General features: G+C 34.1%; 1 long non-coding RNA gene across 2 annotated transcripts; it reads right to left on the bottom strand.

The window, feature by feature from the left end:
• Positions 1–4,286: 4,286 nt before the first annotated feature.
• Positions 4,287–19,594, bottom strand: LOC143693313 (uncharacterized). 2 transcript variants are annotated; one of them, XR_013180803.1, is made up of 2 exons: positions 19,146–19,594; positions 4,287–4,775 (listed from the first exon to the last, which is right to left on the bottom strand). It is a non-coding gene; the product is annotated as an uncharacterized LOC143693313 (long non-coding RNA). The 2 variants fall into 2 exon arrangements; XR_013180802.1 differs by lacking the exon at positions 19,146–19,594 and adding an exon at positions 5,537–10,268.
• Between the last annotated feature and the right edge of the window lie 728 nt (positions 19,595–20,322).

Below are 20,322 nucleotides of genomic sequence, written 5' to 3'. Positions count from 1 at the left end.
ATAAACATTTGCAGTTCAGTTGTTTGAGGACTTAAAAGAATAAACAAACAAGTGGCTACAATTCTAAAACTACTTTCTTTTCTTTGTTTACCAGATCTATTATTAGGAACTGCTGTTTAGGTTTTCATTGCATCTCTGTTGATGTTCAATATGATGAGAATAAATCTTAAGTTCTGTGGCCAATGAAAGGTTTTATTTTAAATACCAAAGCCAGTAAACATTTTAAACTTATCTGATAACTGTCTGTGTACAAATTCAGGTGAGATTTGTTGTTTACTTAGCAGAATTGTGGTACACTGAATTTTCGTAGCATATTATTCTGAATATATGTATGGCTCACGAGCTTTCAGTTTGAAACCTGAGTAGTTTTGTTTAAAATTGACATCTAATGCCTGTTGGTTTTTTGTATGTGTGCTCTGTTAAGATATTCCTTTAATCAGGAGCAGTGGAAATACAGACCTTATGAACTTTACAGCTGCTTTTTGCAGCACACGATAGCAAAATATTCTCTGAACTCTACCAAAACAGCTCTCACTACTTTACTCCCACTTGGTGTGAGTTTCCTTGATGACAGAGTGCACTGGGCTGTGTCAAATGTCTGTGGAACACATTTAGTTCTTATGGTTAAGTTCTTATGGTTAAGAACTTACAGGGTACTGCTGTCCCATTATTCGGGATGATGATTGAAGTTTACATGCTCTTTTGTCTTATTTTATTTTGTATTTTGAACTCATATAACATGAGTTACATGTGTTATTTTAAGATACATGGAGGCTGATTAGGTTTCACCAAAAGGTGTGTTTAAAGCAATTTTTTCCTACCTTTTCTTTTATCCTCACCTTCCTATATGGTGAGTTAATCTGGGGAATAAAAAGCTTTGCAAAAGAGGTTCACTCAAAACTGTTATAAAATCCACTCTTGTGCATAATTTTTGTACCAGCATAAGGGATTGGCAGAGCTGAGGGTTGAGTACCTCATAAGCCTTAGTCATCAGGTCTAAGAATATATCATCTCAGATTTTAATGGAGAGAAAAAAATATTGTAGTCTTCAAAACCATGAATAAAAACATGAAGACAATAAGGAGCAAGACTGATACAGGTCAAAATAGTGATTTTCAGAGAGCTAAGTGCTCTGTTCTTTGTATCATATCAATGTCATAACCTTGACATTGGTTACCCAGGGTTACCCAGCCTGTGGGTATTCCAAGATTGTGACTGTGCATTCACTGTATTCTGTATTACACAAGACTACAGGGGCTTTTGTCCCCTAAATTTCTCTGTTTTATTTCAGATTACAAAAAATGCCATACAATTCACAAACAGCAAATATATTTTAACAGAAATTACCACTTGCAAGTTTAACTATGGTTAATGAAGTGAATATATATTTATTGAGGTAATATAGGTTACTATAAGCAATCAATTTTATACCAACAATCAATATAAAAGCAACATCCAAGTACTGTAATGGGTTACCACAAACTTATCTATAGTGAAGCAAGCTTATAGACAATACAAGTGTGGGTAATGAGACATATACAATATCAAGAAAATTTGGCACATTTCAGAAAAGACAAAATCATCTGAAGGAGCAGGATTGCTCATTCCCAGAGGGCAGGACACAACCATCCCAGATATGGGAGAACAAATTGAACTAATCCCAGAAGTATGAGTACAGGGGACCACCAGTAGAGTAACACAATCTCCCTTCAGAGATGACTCACACCAAAGACTTTGGAGTCAACCACGAATTCCCAGCAAGGGTCCAAGATATCATAGAAAGTTTGTGAAGAGAGTTCAACTGTCTATGAAAGAACAACTGAATTTTTCCAAGAGAGAGGATCCATTCTGGGCAAAAAATAAGTATTTTTTGAATCATAGACATATAAGAGTGCATAGGACACCAACACTGCAAGCAGCCAACAGGTTGTTGGCTGTTAAGTTTGCCTGAAGCAGCACATAGATTAAGTTGATTTCTCTTTTCAGACCAACTTTTGCTTTTCCAGACTGTTTTCCTGTTCTAGCAATTAGAACAGCCCATGACAGCTTCCAGTTCTCATTCTTTTAGGATGTTTCCACCTTGTTCCAGACTATTTCTTGGCTTTTTTTCTTCTAAGTTTCCATTACAGTTGTATTTGCAGTAATTGATGATGTCTCAGGATGTCTGTGGTCTCCAAGTACCCATCTTCATTTCAAAGATGCCAGCTGCACTTCTCAAGAATACTTCTGGTTCACAGGCCTAGACAGGTAGCTCCCAGTCTGGCAGGTGTTTTCTCTGTGAACATTTGAGCAGACAACTTCTGCTCAGTAGTTTTCCCCTTCTAACCAAGTCACCTTTCTGGCTGTTCACAACAATTGCTAACTCCAAAGACCCTTTTTCCACCATCATTGTCTCTTCAGGCTGTGACTCTTACTGCAGCCCTGGTGGTTTAACTAGTGACAGCAGAACAGGTTTGAACCATCTCATATAGCAATTCTTCAAACTACTGTGTTTCATAATGGTCTCCCAAAGTTAAAGAGGTAACCACAAATAAAAGTGTTCCATTCCCATGTAGCCCTTTTCCTCAACCCACCCAACCTCATTGCCTTCCCACACAGAGAATAAATAAGGCAAGAATGGGAAAGGAGAAAAAAAAGACATCGTTGCTTTCCACTTGGAAAAACTCTGGACTAAAGGAATAGCAGTTGGAAGCTTTTCATTAAAATGCACATGGCAGTAAACCTTAGAATGGTCTTGGCAAGGTAGCTGAGTTGCTCTAGGGCTGAGAAATACAAGTACACATAACAATGTGAGAACAAATAATTTCAATGTCTGTGTAGAAGTATGGAAAAATAACTTTCTTCAAACCTGAAATGCAGAATTAATTCAATCTTGCATGGATATGGCACTCTGATACGGGGCTCATGGGAAAACCATGTATTATTCTGTGGAATGAGTTTTTTTTTTCGTTTTCTCTTTTCTTTGCATAAAAGTAGGTCCACAATGCATGTTCTCATGAGAATCAAATATCTCTCATGGCGCTTCCTAATGTGAATATGAATTTTCCATCCATACACCCCAGCTTTCTTCAGTCTGATGCTGAAAATACAGTAAAAACTAAAACTCATGAAAAATGCATGTACTTATCTATAGGCTTATAACTACATTTACTCTTCTCACCTTTTAAAAATCATATACAACCATCCCATTCTACAAAGAAGATTCCAAGGGCTTAGTATTCTAGCATATTGTCTTTTTGGTAACTGACTGCTGGACTAAAAGCCTTCTTAAAATGCTTTGAGATTTTAAAAAAATGGATCCTTTGTAATACGGAATCAGAAGTCACTGTTCTTTGTGTTTTAAAGCTCATCAGCAAGGTTTTGATTGATGCCTAGAATCATTATTGGGTTTTTTATGAATTCTGTGGCAAAAAAACAAATTAATTTGGTGGCTTTTTTTTTTTTTTGCAGATGCACTCACTAGTCTCTATAAGTCTTAAATATTTGTTATGTTTGTAGCTAGTTTTAGCAAGATAGGTGAAATTTTAACATTTGTGCTGTAAATTCACAGCATTTATCCTATTTTAATGTTTTATAGCACCAATATGGAGTTAAATTCTGCTTTTCTGAGCAAGACTTCCTTTCAGGACCATCATGAATATCATCCTAAAAGTAGTGAATAGATACATGAAAGATTAGAAGGATAAAGTCCTCCCATTTTGCCATTGCTTTAAAAAAGAAAAAAAAAAAGGTGGGGAAAAACCCCATTTATTTTTCTTGTACTGTATACTTAAGCAACTCAGTATTCAGCTCTATGTCAGTGCAGTAATTTCTCTCAAACTTTTATGTTCTTATTCAGTTTATTGTCACTTTAGGGGTAGAAAATAATAACTGGGAAAAAAAATGAGAATTTCTTCCTGTCAATTAGTCTCTTTAAAGAGTTCACATATGTTAAGAAACACATGATTGAATTTCTTAGTCCCAGAAATTCAATCTATTCAAATTTTCTTGGCAATTCCATACAAAATATTGTTTGTTTGGTATTTTGGATTTTGTGAGGGAGGAGTTGCTCTTTTTTTCCTTTATTTTTTTGGTGTTTAATTTAAAATTTTTAAAATAATTTGTCTTTATCTCAAGTATTTAGCTCTTTTTTCATCTTTTGTCAGTGAGATGATACACCTGATATTCTTGTAGAGGAAGTGTAACATTTCTTGTGAGCAGCAAAGGTATAACACTTAATGTTCTCCCTTTTTATTTGGAGATTTTTCGTCTTCTGGAGGGAAGAGAAAAAGGAGCTGGGACTCAGGGAAAGCCCAAGTTTAATTTATTTTTCTTTTAAGACAATGAAATCAAGACATCTCAATCAGGCATTAAATGCCAAAAGCAAGTAATGAAGATAAACTAAAAAGAATTTAAATAGAGGTAGAAGTAATGACAGGACAGAAAGTTTGTAGTTGGAAAGGACATTTGGAGGTCCAGCCTCCCTTCTCAAGCCATCCAGGGCCATCCAGAACCGGTTGCATGGTGCAGGGCTATTCGCTTCTTGAACTCCACGAGGTCCCTGTTATCCCCTTTACTCCAGCCTGTCGAGGTCCCTCTAGATGGTGGCACAGCCCTCTGGTATATCAGTCTTCCTGGGTTTGGTCCTTAGCACAGCTGCTGAGAGTGCAATCCAATCCAACATCCAGATCATTAATGGAGATGTTAAACAGATGTGGACTCAGTACTGATCCCTTGGATGTACCACTAGTCACTGGCCTTCAACTAGACTTCACTGCTTCACCTCTGGGCCTGGCCTACAGAAAAAGTAAAAATCACAAAAACCATAAGAGGTCCTAATATGTTTAAACATATTTTTTTTTAATTGAAGAGCTTTCCACACAAAATGTGGGCTAAAGTCAGTTCATGAGCAATGCATACCTAAGGTGTATTTACGGGGCTGTTTTCTTATATACTATTGCCTCATCACCTTAAATTCTCTGTCCTTGAGCAGAGTTTGGGAATACATGTTGTATATTAATTAGGAAGGCTCACCTTGAGTTTCTGGACACTTTCTTTTGGACATCTCTGTTTTGGTTTTGCCTTCTTTTAAACCCAGTATTCCTTCCCCATGTACACCCCAAATCTTGTAAGTTCATATTCTGTGGACAGGGTTACTTGGCAAAATACTTTAAATAGGAGAATTGGTAAGCAACAAATACTGAATTTTTATCCAAAGCATGGACTGCAAATATAGTATCACCATCAATACTGAGTTCTTTATGGTTGAGGGTGTCAGTGGTGGCATGCATCTATTAAGCCTGTGTCTTGGTTTCAACTCAAATTACTTTCTTTTTAGTAACTGGTGGGGAAGAGAATCAGACAGAAAAGGTACACTTTGTGGTTGAGATAAGAAGAGTTTGAATAATATTGAATAATATTGAGTTTGAATATTGAATAATAACAATATTAATAAAAATTTAAATGAAAATAAGAGAGAAAGAAAGAGAGGGGAGAATAAACCCCAAGACATACAAGTGATGCACAATACAATTTCTCACCACCCACAGAATGATACCTGGCCAGTCCTTGAACAGTGGTGGTCAGTCCCAATACAGTTCACCCAGCTTACATAGTGGGCCTGATGTTCCATGGAATATCTCTTTGGCCAGTTCAGTTCAGATGTCCTGGCTATGCTCCCTTACAGCTGTTTTGCAGCTCCTCACTGGCAGAACATGGAAAGCTACAAAGTCTCTGTGAGGATAAGACCTTTCAGCAACAACTGAATCTTCAGCGTGTTATCAACATTATTCTTGCTCTAAATTTATGTCATAACACTATAGTAACTACTAGGAAGAAAACTAACCCTATTCCAGCTGAAACGAGGACAGCCTGTTGGACATAGATATAGTTAGGCAAATAAACATAGGTAACATGAAATCTGCTTTGCTCTTCAGCTAAACCACTCACATATATTTTTCTGTGCTCACCATATAGCAGCAGCTGACTAACTGTCCATGTCACCTAGTTATACCATACCTCTGCCTCAACACAGCTGGGCCTAACAAGCATTAAATCAGAAAATGTGTACTCAGCAAGTTTTGTGCCCTTATCCCTGGCTAATTTGACATACTATTTCAGGCAAAGTTTGGCATAAAAATGGCTGCAGAGAAATTTCTCCAGGTGACAGCTACAACTTCATGACAGTTTCCAGCTTTGTCAACCTTCATGAAGTCAGGCTCAATTCATAGGCCTGTACAAAGGGACTAGCACTGCCTATGGGAGGGTGAATTCCTTACTTCTTGGACAAAAATGGTGTTGAAGAAAAAATGCATTTTATTAATTGTGGGTGAAAGCACAGTTGAATCTTTCAACTATGAAACCTTTCCTCTCATGGGTGATGTATCAGCACATTATTATGTCAGCCATCAATTTTTCAGAAACTGTGAATGACTGCTGAATCTACTCTACTTTCAATGGTACACTGTTACCCAGCATTTAGTGCCTTTTATAAGAAAATTTCTACAGAAGGCAATGTTTAAATTCTGTCATTTAAACACATAAAAACCCCAGTCCAGAGAAGGTGCAAAAAATCCCACAAGTCAAAGTCAGTGGATGAGCTTCTGCAGAGGTAGCCAATGATGTTTGGAAGGACTTCTGAGGAATGAAAAGGATTCTGGAAGTGAGGCAAACAGAAATAAAAGGAATGTGTGAAGCAAAGCCAATGCTATTGAATGACAAAAGGTGCATGTTTGGTGGACTCTTTGGCATCAAAAAACATTTACAGCTGCTGGTACTTAAAATTTACAGTAGAAGTTATGCTTTGCTTCTTTGGAAATTCACTCCTTCAGAACTAAAGCAAAAGATCAAGAACAATATTTTAATTTCTTTCACCCTCTTCCTAATGGTGACATTTTTGCTTTATTTTCTAATTTGAGTGCTTATGATTGAATATTTCTTCAGCTATTTTTCATGGAGTTTACTGAAAGAAAAGTATGTCATTGATGTCCTCCCATTGTATCATCTCTAAACGTCAATATTTGAACATTTATAATTTCAATTATGTGCACCCATAAAGCTGTTGTCTTGGAATATACACATTGTACATGACATCTCATCTTTTAAGCTAGTAAATCAAATAATTTCCTTCATAATTTCATTTGGAAAGAAAATGTAATTGGTAGTCCAATAAAATCTACATTAGCTTTTTCTAAATTCAATCTGGAAAAAAAAAAAAGAAAACAGCAAAATCCTGCTATCCTGCTGCAAGAAATCACTTTATTATAATCTCAACTACTCCAGTAAACCACAATAGTTGTACTGAGCAAAACTCTGCTGAAACAATCATCAGATTGTTACTAATTCTGAAATTGCTCATCTTTAATGCTATCTAGTATTGGGGTTTATTGTTTGTTTGTTAATAAACAAACCTGCTTAATATAAGATTTTTTAAAAATTTTTTTCTTTTGCGCGAGTGAAAGTCTCATGCATACACAGAACTTAAGGCAATCATCTTTGTAGAACCTCACTGTTTATCTTTGGTACTTTCTTTAAATCTGTATAGGTTCTTGTAGATGGAAATATAAAAGAGAAAGGAAAACAGGTGTATTCAAAAATACTCAAATCCTTTTGTAAAGAGTTAAACTCAGATTTGTATGATCTCAACTATTTTTGAAGTTTAGAGCTGGTAACACAGCTTTCAGCTACAGCACTTCCATTTAATTCAGTCTTGATTTTATTTTTATTTTGCCTGTAACTCAGTGTTATTTAATAGCACACACCTGTAGGACCCTCTTCACCACTACATGAATTCATAAGAGTACATTCACAGAATGTGTCTAACTGAATTCTTTCTCAAGACTGACTAGTGCAGCAGTGCCTACCAGAATCTAATCAAGAAGGACTTTTTAACATTTACTTCAATTTGATGGTTTTATTTTTCTTTCATCTTTTACTGTTGATTACATAATTTGTTCCTCAAATTTATTTACATAATTTGTTCCTCAAATTTATTTATAGGAATAATCATTATACTACTCCTTTTTTTCTTCTAATGTTTTTTGTATTTCTTCATTTTTTTTCTCTAAAATTCCCTGTTACTTCTAGAGGAGGGTGAGTAAAGAAAGAAAAAAAAAAGGAATTCTGTACACTGAGAACATGGTATATTAAGGTTCAAAAACATACTGCTTTGATGGGCAATGGTTAAGTGGCTGCAACTGCTAAGTGGAATGGAACCTTTTACAATTTAGTTACAAATCCTTTTAAATATATCTATTCATTAAAATGTACAAAACTTTTTCTTTCTTCACAGCTGTGGATAGATACAATATACTTAAAAGGCAATTTGACTATTTTCTTTTTAATATGATGATGTACAAGAGAAATGTGAATACTTGTTTAAGTTCCCAAGATGAAAGCAAACATACAAGATACAGAACAGCTTTGGCAAAATTGTTAGGGTTTATTTTCTTCGTTGGGTTTGGTTTTTTCCCTGTATTTCAGAAAACAAAAGTAACAAGAAACTTAATTATAGTTACCCAGTTTATCAAGAAATAATCAAATTCTCTGTGTTGATATCTTTTTTTTTTTTAGTTGAACTGGTCTATACAATATTTCAGAACTTTCATGTCAGAAGATCTAAGTGAAGTAAAAATTTGGATGGGGTCATAAATTAACTCTGAGCAGACAGCAAGATAAATTCTTTAAAGAGCTTCAATAAAGCAAGAACAAATATTTTGAAATAAGTTTGTTTAGACTAGGCCATTCCCTTCTGATCACTGTTGTGTCAGTTGGCTTGAGTTTGTTTAAGAAGCTTTGGTCTGTAAGACAGATTTTATCTAGCCAACAATCTACCTCTAGTAAACAAAAGTCAGTGGTGAATATATGCCCTAACAAAGCAAGAAACTTGAAGATTTTTTTAAAACTTTGACTTCTCAAATGCAAAACTGAGAATACTAGTTAAAATAATGACATATTAGGTGAGAGAAATTAACAAAATATTTTTCTATACTTTATTTATTTTATCAAAGAAAAAATCTCTACTGTACATATATTTAAACAGTCAGTATTTGAAAAATTATATTAGCAAGATAGGCAAATTCACTCTAACTTTGATTCTTTCAAGAATTCTGAAGAGGTGCCAGTTGTAGTTAAAGCTATCTCATACAATGTTAATGGATTTGAAAAATCACAACATATGAGAACTGGCGTAGACAAACTGCAGTGCTTATGCAGTAGTCTTAGTAGTTCATGTCAGATTACTGTTCAGAAGTTTGACATTAAGCTTTTACTTTGATGTCATGAACCCCTGATCAATTAGGAAGCAAGCTTTAAAAGTACAATATGTCTTGAGAAAAATCAATAACTCTACTTTGTCCTATTTTAAAGATAAGATGAAAATTTGCAACTGTCAATGCACATTATTGTTACTAGTAGTGGGAGATTCAAAGACATACTAAATGGCTACTTATGGATAGTTATGTGCAATAAAAGGTTTAACTCAGACCTTCTCACCTACTTTGACAGACAACGATTGCAAAACAAAGACCTTAGTATTGATAAAAGGTTTGACTTGGCACCATAAATGGATATATTCATAGCTACACCAGAGCCTATGCACTTCACCCCTTAAAAAATATAAATCTGTGCATTAGATTTGCACAGTGCTGTATGCTGCTGCAGAGGTCAGAATTTAGAAAACAGAATGACAGTTTTTAAGGTTTTCTACAATACTGGGGAAATCCCAGTTGGACTTCAATGATCCTTGTGGGTCCCTTCCTACTTAGGATATTATATTATTCTATTAATCAACCCCTCAGTTACATGCTTTAATTCCAGAAGCATGAATTTTCAGTCAATTTCAGTATAAGTCAAAGTCAATTTATAATGGCCCTGTGCTGCTTCTAAGTGCTTTCTGAGAACTGTCCTCTTTGACCAAAGTGAATCATACAACTAGATGAGATAAGGTCAGGCAACATATTAATGTTACACTTAGAGTTAATTGACTTCTATTTAGACTTTTTTTTTCAGTTATTTCATTCTAAAAAACATTGGACTGAGAAATAATATTACCTGTATCTCTTCTCTAATGCTTGGCAGAGATAAGCAATACAAGCTAGAAAAATTTGCATCTATGAAACACTTTTCCACTTTTGCTAATAACATTCACTTTTTCTCTTTTCTCATTTCTTCTGAAAATTTTAGAGAACTGAAAATACTCCTCAGCCTATGGCTATCCACCATCAAAACAAAAGTAACAAAGTTTAAAATATTTAAAGAAAAAAAAAAAGGATGGACAAGTAAATCCAAATCCATTGTCACCTATTTAGATTTATAGTATAACCTTAAAGATTCCTTCCTTACTTTGGGGAACTAACTGGAAAAAAAAATCATATAAATCAGTGTGAAAAGTCAATTGTTTAGTTTTGGCTTGGTTCTCTCAGACTCATGGACCAGTGTGGTGGATGTGACAGACCAGACCTTAAAACTGAAGGTCTATCACAATTTAAAGATTATGCTTGTAACACACATAGCTGTTCTATGCATCCATATTTGAGTTAACATTTAGCAAAGTAATGATGGTGAAGTCAACTGACAAATTCAGATGTAACAACTTGTTCCAATTCCATGGGTCCTGAACCACTTCATGTTCTATTTAAGAGGTCTTTCTGAAAACAATGAAGTCAACAATGACCTGCTGTCACCTTCTAGGTGATCAGAAATTGTTGTTTCTAGAATTGAAAAAAACAACTTTCAGGCATAATTTTCTAGCCAAATATTGTCTGACATGCATTAGCTCCTTAAATTATGTTAAAAAATTAAAGCAACCAGCAATATCACACTGTTAAAATTATTATATAGAGGGACTAGAATATCTAGAACTCCAACTGTATAACCACCCATTCCTTGAAAGCAGGTCAATTCAAGGAATTTGCTTTTTGCCCTAATCTAACTCTATTTCTTTTATGATGTCCCCCTGCAAATAAACAGGAACATGAGGAGTGAATCTTTTCTAGGAGTAAAGACATTTTATCTCTGTTATCTGTAAAATAGGTTCTATACAACAACCCTATCTGTAGGACAAAATCCTTGACTTTACATCCGCAGAGGATACCATACTTTGATTGTTTAAATATGAAGGATGAAAACTAGTAAACTAGAGTTACTGTAAAAATATAAATTTTATGTTAAAGCCTCTGGGTATGTTTTCTTCTCTTCATGTGTACTAATATTAATCTAATTTTTATATTAAATACTCTTCAAAGTATTACTGAAATGCTGCTGTGACATTCATACTCAATTTTCCTGCATTTTATCCTTTACAAGAGCATGAACATCTGACATTTAAGAGACTTATAAAAGCCTATATATGTCAAGAGAACTAAAGTGAGTGCTATTCTACACAAATGCTCAGACAGAGAGAAAATTGTTAAAAAATAAAATTTAGAAAAATGGAAGTAGTAAAGAACTCAGACAAGAAAATGGAACATAATATTGGATTTCTGCAAGGCTTTAGACTGTTCAAATTCACTGGTACATTCAGGGAATATCTATAGTTACATAAATATTATCACGATGTCTTACACCTAACATGTAGATCCCTACAAGGAAATGTTTCCATTAACATTGTAGCTTATATTTAATTTTACTTAGAATAATGGAGATCATATAGAGTGAAAAATCAAAAACAACATATCTATTCATATGGGTCATAAATACTCTTCAATAAAATCAACATGGTCTCTTGTTATGAAACAACTCATATAAAAACTTTGAATAATTAATTTCAAAGGACTGACTGAAAATTAAAAAGATCCTGAGAGTCTGGAAATTCATAAGAAATTGGTGTCTAAATCCAACACCAAATTTGACATGTTAAGCATCACGAGTGTCTTTTCTTTTAAAATACAGGACTCATAGGAGGTGGTTTGGCAAATCATTACATAGTGGGGAGAAATTGACAAAAAGCACCAAGCAGCTAAGTGTGGATAGAATAGAATAGAATAGAATAGAATAGAATAGAATAGAATAGAATAGAATAGATTATTTCCAGGTGAAAGGGACCTACAACAATCTTCTAGTCCAACTGCCTGACCAATTCAAGGCTGAACAAATGTTAAAGCATGTTGCTAAGTGCATTGTCGAAATGCCTCTTACTTCCAAGAGAATCCTTGTATTAATTCAGGCTGCTTTATATTCAAGAATGTAATATTTCTGAATACAGAAGAGAGTCTGACAGTAGCATAATGAGAAATCTCCCCTAGCTAGAAGGTGAGAGTCATATGATATGTCTACATTAATAAATTAAATGTACTCAGGGCTGTTCTCTGGCACTTAGGTCAGCTCACACTGAATGGCATCCTTCCACACTCTTAAACCCTCAGAATCTCTAAAGCAAGGAAATGTTTTGTTCAGTTCCAGAATATGCTGTGCTACCTTGGGCTGGGCATTCCCTGCAGTGGAAAAAATTGCGGATTAATTATTCTTGAATATTGGTAGGAATTTTTACTCCCCAGCCTGATACTTAGGTGATTCAACATCTACACAAAGCTGCAGCCAAAAATGGAGCCCAGAATACAACAGAAAAGTGCTTTGCTTCACTTAAGAAAAAAAAAATAGATGGAATATTTCTAAAGAATTACAGTGAGGAATGAAGATCTGAATTTGTTATTTGCAAAAACTATTTTAAAACCTATTTTGAAAACTAAGGTCTACTCTCTTTTAAAGTGTTTCACAGGCAAGAAGAATTAAAATTCTGGATAGCAGCAAAATATAAAAGGAGACTAGAGCTTTTATAAATCTTCTTTATATTTTCATTTGTCAAAAATTAATTTATTTTCTTTCTGTTGCTTGTAGACTCTCCAAACCTGTGAACAAGATGAACAACTCATAATAAGGTTGTCCATTTTCTGTGTACATTTCACACAGGATAATTTTTCTTTCATCATTTTTTCTTTCATCCTAAAATAGAAGGTGAGAATAAAAGTCAGGGAACAACAACAATTGAAACCTTGCTAATCAAAAAAAAAATATACACAATGAGGAATGAAGCAAAAAGGAAATAGACAAGTCTTCACAGCAACTATAAATAGACATATTAAAGAAAAGGAGATCAATATAAAAAGACAACACTTATGAATGCCCAATTTGAAAATACAAGGAAATATAGCTTCTTATTGGCAGTGCTCTGATTTCTTCCATGACTTTTAAATATTGTTGACAAATATTTTGCTCTTCCTACTAACAAGATAGGAATAGATTGGAGAAAGAAAATGAATCTAATGTAAAATGCACAGCAGGTAATCTTTCTATTTAAGCTGTATGTGCCATATTTCATGTAAAGACATGAAAACCTGTCTTAATATTTGCTTCCATTGTGTTTACCACAAGAGATTAACAAATTCAGCTAGAAGAAAAAAATACTACACTCAGAAATCAAGTATGTTTGTTTTAGAAGAACAAACTCCACATCCTCTTGGGCTGCCTTTGTCTAGAGTATAAATAGAAAATATAAAATATTGCCTGAAACTACAGTTTTTTAATAAGTTTTCATAAATGTTCTTTTAAATTAGAGTAAAAAATATTTGAGTTTAAAAGGATGACATAAATTTTGCTTGTTGTAGAAAGCAAAATTTATAAATAACATGAGAAAGACAACAATATTTTCAGTGCAATATAGCACAAACCCTTTGAAATAGGTTTGGTTTTCAGAAAATATAATTGGAGCACTTGGCCCCTCCAAGTGATCATCTGATCACTAAGATGATTCAATACAGTTACAGAAACAAAAAAACCAAAATTTAAAGACCAAATGATAAATAATATTCACGTTTATTTCAGCCATCCTCTCTACAGGGTAAAATAATGGCTTCTAGTTGCATCAAGTGAGGTTTAGATGCAATATTAGGGAATTCACAATAAGAGTTGTAAATCATTTCAGCAATCTACCCAGCTAAGTGATGAAGTTACCATCCCTGGATGCATCCAAATAATGTGTTGATATGTCACTTGATATGGTTTAATGGTGATGGTGCTAGGTGATGGCTGGACTTGGTGATCTTTACCTCAGCAAATCTATGATTCTATAATAATAATGTTGTTTGACCAAACTAGCAGACAATTATGAGACATAATCATATCTTTAAATGCTTTCACTATTCAGTGATAGTGTGTTTCAAACCAAACCAAATAATTTTTCTTTATGTAGCAAACTCAAAAGCAGAAAAAAATTTAATACACAATATATGCATATAGTAGGCAGAAATCTTTATAATTCTTTTCAAAGTAGCTGATATGTTTTAAATTCTTCATCTAATATCAAAATCTCTCTTTGATACAATCCAAAAGATATAAGTTCTTATTAGTCTATTAATCTATTTTTCTTCCATGTTCCTAATGAAAATTTTTATGGCATTTTTAAAGCCAAAAATTTTTTAAAACAAATGTTCTTTAAAACTAGCAGCTGTTGATGAAACTAATAGAATTCTCTTAATTCACCATAATTTCCTAGCTTCCAAAGCAGGAGCAGGCAATCCTCTGGCAAATTTGCCCTGAAAATAGTTGTTGCAGGAGTTTGTTACCCGTGTTCTCCTTCAGTGGTCATAATAAGTTAAAGAAAGATGACCAGCTTAAAATTTGGAATAAGATAAATATGCCCAGATTCATGAAAGGTAAAGGCCAAAAGGACCTACCAATCTAATATAGAATAAATTTATGTGCTGCAGTTTGTGAGCATAAAAACGTTCACTTTATTGAAGACATTTTAAAGTATTAGGAGTATTCACATACCTGCAGTCAGTTAGCTCAAAAGGAATGCACACTCTCTAGAAGTAACTTCTGTCCCAGATTAAATCAACAGGTTGTGGTAATTCCACTGTTTTATATTCTGTGACTAAATACTAAATCTGAAGATTCTATTATTCAATGGTGATAGAAGTTACACTGAAATTAGCATCAAGCTTGCCTGCTTAATTAATGTGCTTTTTCAAATTCTTTCCTAAAAAGAAAAAATATTAGAAATCAATTTTTATCCAATTTTTAATGCCAGTACTGGAAGATTAATATGAATATATTAAGAATTTTTTATATGTGTTATATGTTAGATTACAGTATATATGAATTACATAAATAATTGTCATTTTGTGGTTCTATGAATAAAGTGCTGCCAGTATTTGATTTTACCTGATCACTTGGATTTCACCAAAATAAAAGAACTAATTCCATCTTATACATTATAGTGGTTTAAGTAAGTGCTTTTTGTAAGAAGACTGCAAAATATTTCAGCTGTTTTCTTTCTTATGACTTGACCTTTCTGGTTCAAAAGAGTTACATGCTTCATATTTAACACACCATACTTTAAATTTCACTTTATTTTTTACACCTAATGCTCTGCTGCACAATCTTTTTAAACTTTAGATAAAACAATATCCAATTCATTTAAGTGAAATACACTCTTGCAAATAGATCCCTATGAACCAAGAAAAAGCTTTGAAAACAGGAGGGGGCAGAAGGGCACAAAGAGGTGGAATCAAAGATGATTAAATATTTTAGTGTACATTAAGACGTATTTTCAGTGGTTCAGCTATGAAAGGATAGTTTCACAGATTGTTTCATGAGTAAAATCTGAGATGTCAACAGTTACTCTGAACCAGATAAGGAGGCAATCTCTTTTAAAGTCAGAATTCTATACTAAACATTAACCTTTTTGCTATAGATTTGAAGAATATTTAAGGTAGAAATGCTCTCTTGTGTGTCAATCTCTTATTTAAATTTGTATTTAAATGGCTTTCTCACACCATTTAGAGCCTCCTCAAGATACTTTACAAATGTCTCAGTAACCTAACATACCTTCCTCTTCAGGTGTACAATTCAGAAATTATTCATTCCAAACTTGCCAAGTCTCTCCAATTCAGAAAAAAAGCAAGGGAAAATGTCATCAATTTTCCAAAGAGTAAAATTCTAGCAAAATTTTAGCTACTATTTGGAGCCAGAAAGCCCCTTACACACTAGCATATTCAGGTGCATTCAGTAATGCCTTTTTGCAGGATTTTATAGCCATAGAGACTAAATAACTGCAGTAACTATGATTTATTGAATTTTAGAATCTGGTGATCAATTTTCCATTTGCAACTCTTAGCTGAAATGATCTCTATTTTTAACTGCATCTGAGTCGTCAGCCAGGTGCATAGCACAGAGGCAAACACTTGTTCATTCTCTGCTGCTGGATCCTTCATTCATTCTTGATATTGGAGCTGCTGAAATCATTGCAAATGCAGAAAGAGAAGCAAACAAAAACTATCAAAACACTATATTACATTACTAATATAAATGTACTTCATAAAAGTATTTGTTTCAGTTGTTTACAACAGCCCACGGATGACACCCGATGCATAACAGAAAAATTTGCCTTAGCAAATTTTCTATACTTGTAGAGAACTGAAAACATGTCTTCTTACAGTGTATGGATGGAAACACATCTAGCATGTTTTGTAGAATGACAAAAGGCTGTTCTGACTAAACCGAAGCAAGAAGAAATGCTGATACCATCTGCTATCAATCTAAGTTCACTATGGACCTCAGGAGTCTGACTTGAATAAAGCCACGCATGAACTAGTGATGATGAATCTACATTTCTGTATCTGATCTTGATACTAGATCTGCTCACAAACTCTCTCTATAAATACATAACTTCCATATAAATAGATAGTATCTCATGTGTCTTCTCTTAAGACAACAGAAAGACAAATTTTTTAGGTCTTGCATAGACTGTTGATTAAAAACAAAGGATTCTTACAGTTATGTGTGCGGGAAAAAGGTTTTTTTATAAGTAATTTCAAAACCACCCCATTGTGTTGCTTAATTTATGTTTTTGGTTTGGTTTTAATCTGAAAAATTAATACAAAGGGGAAAAAATAAAGCAGGATAAGAATTAAAGCAGTTACCTATTTAGATTCACAGAAGTTACTTTGCAGAGGAACAAAACTTGCTAGACTGTTCAAAACAATGAACAAAATTCCAAATTATTATTATTAGTAGTAGTAGTAGTAGTAGTAGTAATAGTAATAGTAATAAAAATAATTTTTATTCAGTATAGTTGAGAAGTGATTGGATCCTCATTTGTGGAGAAAACATGAACTGTGTAATCAGAAAGTATAACAAAGTATCATGTGTAATTCAGGTAAATTGAAATGCAGGCATATGGTCACATTGATCAGAGAAATACATTAATGCTGTTATCAAAAGGAAAATGACAAGCAGCCAGTAGTATTACAACAACTGTTAACAGTTAAGAAGTAGAGCCTTTCATAATTGTAGAACAAAGCAGATTTTTATCCCGTTTAGGATTTGATCTTAACCTCTACTTCCATCCTTGAGCAGAGAATTTTTGATTACAAGCAGAGTGTTGCACACAGTCAAAATCGAAAGATTCAAAGTTTGTATAATTGTTTATTTCCATTTCCAAGAGGATTCCTTGCAAACTAAGGACAACTCAGATTACTGAATCTGAGTGTCCCACCCTGCTGAAGGAAGATACCTAGGAAGTAGCAGAAAGCTATTAAGTTGCGAACAAGATTCCTTTGTCTTGGTGAATCAGGATATTTATGAAAACTGTCTGCTACACAGAATTTAAACTCTGGTGTCAGACATGCTGGGTGGTGTAACCTCACCTGTGAAGGTTGGCTACTATAGTACATTTCCATCTGAAATGTGAATGATTGATGAGGTATGAAAATTTTATTTTTATTTAATGAAAGATATGCCATCAACCTTCATGGATGAAACAGTCAATGATGATTTTTCTTCAAGTAATAAAAAAGTGTTTAATTTTTCAGTGTATACTTTTAGAGATGGAAAAATCTAAATTCTCTAACTGTACAAGATGGTGATATTTAGTGAAACTGGGTTATGGTCTTTAGAATGAAATTATAAAATGCTATAACAAAACACTACTCTTATATCTAATGTATGAGGATATCATCAGCCACACTTGAGTGAGACTGAAACTGGAATGGATTTTGGGATGCATGTGGATAGGGGAGGGGGCAGGTCGGGCCTTGCCCTGGCAAGGCAGTAAACTCTCCCACATCCTCAAGCGCCCTAGAGCCTATATCCCAGCTCGGCAGTGGCTGTCTATTACTGGCACACAGAAGGCAATGCTCCACACCTGCCTCAAACCCCTAGCACAGCTCCTGAGTGGCCAAATTACCAGAAGTCCCAACTGAGGAAACGTCCCAGGAATGCCAAGGGGTATTTAAGGCCCAACATGCAGCAAGCACACATCTGGACCTCACCTCCTCTTGGGATTTCTATCAGTTGAACATCACTTGAACCCAGGAGTTGGTATATATCCTTTTCTATATATTTTATTTTTTCTCTTTCTTCCTCTTCTAATTCCCTCTTCTTGGAATTATTGAGTAGCTAAAATCAAAAAGGCTTAGAGTTTGCCAAATAGAATGGACTCTGCTAATGTGTTGAGAAGTTTTTTATGTTGACTGAATGCTGCTCTAAACCTTTTGCCAAAGTTCTTTGATTTGCCAGTAAAGTCTTTTTTGTTGTCTTGACCTCTTGAGAGCATCCTATTAGTGTTTCTTCTGTACATCTAACTCAGAGTACATGAACAACCATAAGTCCTTTCAAAAGCCTCATCAAGTAAGTTTTTTTGGGCCTTAAAACAAAATTTAAGTCAATTTCATTTTTGGATATTCTTAAAGAGTAATAACTACACTGCTGATCTTGTGGCTTATTCTTTTTTTTTTTTTAATCATTTGTCTCACTGCTCTCAAAATTTTCCATTTTATCATCTCTTAGGAAGAGCAGCAGCCTTTTGTTTAACTAAAATTTTCCTCAAAAATATACTAAGTTTCTAGTTTCTTTATATACTTTCTAGTTTCTTCTTCTATCTTCTTTATCCAAAGAAATTCTGAGCACATCTTTCCAACTAATTAATCTCAGAATTTAATGGTTCATTTAATTGTGCATCTTTCATTCAACTGGATATGACTCCTTGCCGATAAAGCTTGAATGCATTAATGTTATATTTAGTCCACTAGCCTCAGAAAAATCCCTGAATGTGCAGTATTTCTTGAAACTCTGAACTTGCATCTTGATTTTGAAATACTTATTGCATTATAAATCATCTTATGAGCATGAGAGGCTATTAGATAAAAGGAAGTACATATTCCACTTACCTTTTCTGAGTGCAGCTTCTCTGTTCTGCTCTCCTCCTCCTCTATTTAAAAAAAAGACAAACAGAAAACATTTCTGAGTCTCTCATTATCCTAACTTAAGGCAAAACCTCCAGCTCAGTTTATAAGAAGTAGTATAAGTGCATAGTAGAAGCAATATAATTCCAATATAATAATTCTCTTCCAGTAGATGCAATATAATTAGTGTTCAGACAATTTTTGCAAGTTTTTGATCATCTAAACCTGAGGTCTTTCCAGCAGAACTGAAAATACGTGCAGGTTGCTGCTGAAATTTGGCAATATAACACAACACTTTTAAAAGCAGGTCAAGAAGCTCTTTGGCCCAATAACCATTTTTCTAGGGAGACTTGATTAATTTTTTGTGCTGATGAAGAGCTGTTACTCAGGGTTCTTCAGTAAATTTGCTCACAGACAGCATTCCTTTCTGTTCCTCATCCTCTGTCAGGTAGTGTAGGAATATCAATAGCAAGAAATGACTGGATTAGCAAACTATTGGGAAATGCACTGTTCTGTATGCTCTGTTGGAATGTGCTTCCTTCTTCTTTTTTCCTTTCCACCTGACTATCTTTATATGCACTCAAATCAACCAAAAGCATTTCTTTTACATAAAATTGATTTTCTTTCCAAGTTACTTTCTCTACGTATCTTGGACTTCCTCCTACAGCAGAATCTGAACAAGACTCATTAAAGACATGTGTCTCTGTTGGGATGGGGTGGGAAGGGGCAGGAAGGAGTGACATGGAAACAGACAGTGCTAATAACACAAAGAGAAGGGTCTAGCATTTTTCTGCTACTTTTGTCAAGAGAAACATAATGCCTCTTAAAGGAAAAATGGTGAGATATTGCTTAGCAATGACTGATGAATTGAAGAGTTGTCCTATTATCTTCAATCACTTCTACTCAGAGTTTATTATTGTTATATCTCAGGAAACCACACCCCACTCTTAAAAACTTATTTGTTTGACAGAATACAGTGACTATTATAGAATATACTCTCTTTTAGAATGCAGTGGAAAAGACGCTGTCAAAAAAAAATTAAAAATATAAAACTGTGACAAATTTATTCTTTATTTCTAGCCACCCCAGGAGTGATTAAAAAATCCCAAAACTTAGGTAAAATCACAAAAAAATATGCAAGTGGAAAAGGTCGATGAGATTC

This window comes from Agelaius phoeniceus, chromosome 2, assembly GCF_051311805.1.
Source record: "Agelaius phoeniceus isolate bAgePho1 chromosome 2, bAgePho1.hap1, whole genome shotgun sequence".
NCBI classification, from domain to species: Eukaryota; Metazoa; Chordata; class Aves; order Passeriformes; family Icteridae; genus Agelaius; species Agelaius phoeniceus.
This window is presented reverse-complemented; position numbering and strand designations above follow the sequence as displayed.